The 2359-nt window shown below is 51.1% G+C and overlaps 1 protein-coding gene across 1 annotated transcript in view; it reads right to left on the bottom strand.

Annotated features, from left to right (window-relative positions):
* Positions 1-337, bottom strand: part of LOC124414030 (chromatin modification-related protein EAF1-like) — a 113569-nt gene extending 113232 nt beyond the window's left edge. Inside the window, exon 1 of the mRNA XM_046894901.1 lies at positions 1-337. This exon is cut by the window's left edge and continues 1235 nt beyond it. The gene's annotated coding sequence lies outside the window, so the exon portion shown is untranslated.
* Between the last annotated feature and the right edge of the window lie 2022 nt (positions 338-2359).

The following is a 2359-nucleotide window of genomic DNA, read 5'->3' as shown; positions in this document are numbered from 1 at the left end:
GCTCCCCTAGCGTTGGACCAAGAGGTGGTATATATCCAACACGGAGGAGACGCACGTCGCTTCCCGGGAGCCACAATAATAAATATTCCACCGATTGATTAACCGATTGTATTATTCAAATTTCGTGAGAGCCACTGCGACTGCATGTCGATCACGATGATGCCGATGATGCCGATGATGACGGTGATGATGATAACGATGCAAATGTACCGGCCACCCGTCAATTAATCCAGATGCATTGCACGGGGTTTGCTTTTGACGTAATTCCCTTCTTGCTTTTCGTACATCACTTCACACTAATTTCCATTCGCAGGGCCATACGTTTGAACAAATAAATAAAAATAAAACAGGGGGCAGGGGGCACGGGGCACGAGGCTTGGGGGGCAGGGGTCAACGGAAACAAAAGTAACACACTCCACTCGAAGATATAACGACGATTTTCCGCACGTTGCACAAAAATAATAATATTATTATTATTATTATATTAAATCACCAAATTCGCACGGTTTTATAATTCGTCATTCCGGAATCATTGCTCCTTGACGCAGAGAGACCTAGACGCCTGTATACAAGTATTTCAACGAGGTCCTCCGCTGTGAGGCAAATTCAATGCAAAACGATACACGATAACTTCTTTTCTCTTTTTTCTTCCTCTTTGATTTAAGGAACAGAACACAAGCTGTACTTCACGTATTTGCTGCTGCTCGTGAAAGTTCTCCTTGCACCGCGGAACGTCGACTCGCGTTGCGGGGAATAATTATTTGGCGAACGGGGAGAAGGGATAAACGACAACGAATAAACGTACTTGCAAAACTGCGAATCGAAAAAGTGATCGCGCGCACATTCGGGTAAAACGAATAGAGTTCTCCACTATTCGGTCGCTTGCTTCCGTTTCTCCTCTCTTCGAACCGATACCGGTAAGTATCCGATTATTTTCCGAGCAGTTTTCCTCTACACTTCCCGCGACCACGAGATCGTAATAAAACTCTCGGTGCTTTGTCGTCGTCGTCGTTAAACACTCTACACAACTGTACCCACGTTTTTTTATAAAATGCCTCGTTCTGTCTGTGTGTATTTTACCGTATACCGAAAACGTGCGTGCGCGTGTGTCTGTCTGTCCGGTGTCTGCGTGTATGTATGTATGTACGTGTATGCGTGCGGCGAAAAACGCCTCGCCAAAATAGTCGCTCGATCGTTACACGGCGAACGTCGAGCTGCGACTGAGGAGCCCTTGAGCCGCCACTCCCCACTCGGCTGGTCCGCGCCTCCACCACCTCCCACCTCCCGCCTCCCGCCTTCCTCCGTCCCCACCGCCGGGAACCGACCTCCCCTACCGTCGCCGCTATTCACCCCTGTCCCGGCTGCAGGGGCGCCCTGTCGGGCTACACCCACCCACGTCCCGGGGTCTTCCTAATTCCTTCTTTATCTTCAGCGGCGACGGGAAGGGAGGAATTAGCCGGTTAGACTCGATTTCGGTATACCTTGGCGTGACCGGTGCTGCCTATGATTTTCTTACGTCGTCACTTCCGAGGAGACGGGAATACGACGTTATCGCCGAGACGTATTCGGGGGAGGTGAAGGAATCGGCGATGCCGCTGCAGCATGCTTTCATTCATGCCTATAATCGTTATCGGATAAGCGGCGCAGCGGAGACGGAGATTAATCGCGCTTATCTCGCCGTACGCAGCACGTGCTTTCCTCCTCCTCCTCCTCCTCCTCCTCCTCCACTTTATTAAGTTCGTCGTGTCTCGGGATCACCGAGTCGAAACAGTCACGTCATCATCGATCGCGTTCTTTCGGCGGTGAAATCACCGCATTCGCCTACCTAAATTGTAAATGGAAAATAATTGGATAGGTAGCAGGTTATGCTTTTTAGCGATATGCCCGGGGTTCAGGAAACTCGCGTTCCTACCGTGAGCGGCTTCCTCCCCGCTCGAGGATTTGAACCTGTTTCCCCTTACCGCCCCTCTTCTGTCTGGCGCTCGCCGCCCCCTCCGACGACGACGCCATCGCCGCAACCACCCCTCCGTCGCGTCGGCGGAAATCGATTCAAAGAGCTGTTTTGGCACAAGGCGACATTTTTATAGACAATGGATGGGTGTTTAATTAAGGGCTACCGCCCACCCCTTCCTCATCCCCACTCGGCACCCCTATATATGTATAGTTAAGTATAAGTATAGTTATCGTCGCGCGCCTCGCGATGCGATTTTCGCAAGCCGTGTACGAGGACGAGACGCGGTTCGCGGAATATGAACAAGTTTCGCAACCGCGGATGCCATGGGGGCTCCTATTGGAATATTGCACAACGTGTGCGCGCGCGTGTGTGTATTCGAGCCCCGCAGTGCCGATATCGTATATA

This window comes from Diprion similis, chromosome 13 (genome assembly GCF_021155765.1).
Source record: "Diprion similis isolate iyDipSimi1 chromosome 13, iyDipSimi1.1, whole genome shotgun sequence".
NCBI classification, from domain to species: Eukaryota; Metazoa; Arthropoda; class Insecta; order Hymenoptera; family Diprionidae; genus Diprion; species Diprion similis.
Note: the sequence above shows the minus strand (reverse complement) of the source record. Positions and strands in the feature narration are given on the sequence as shown.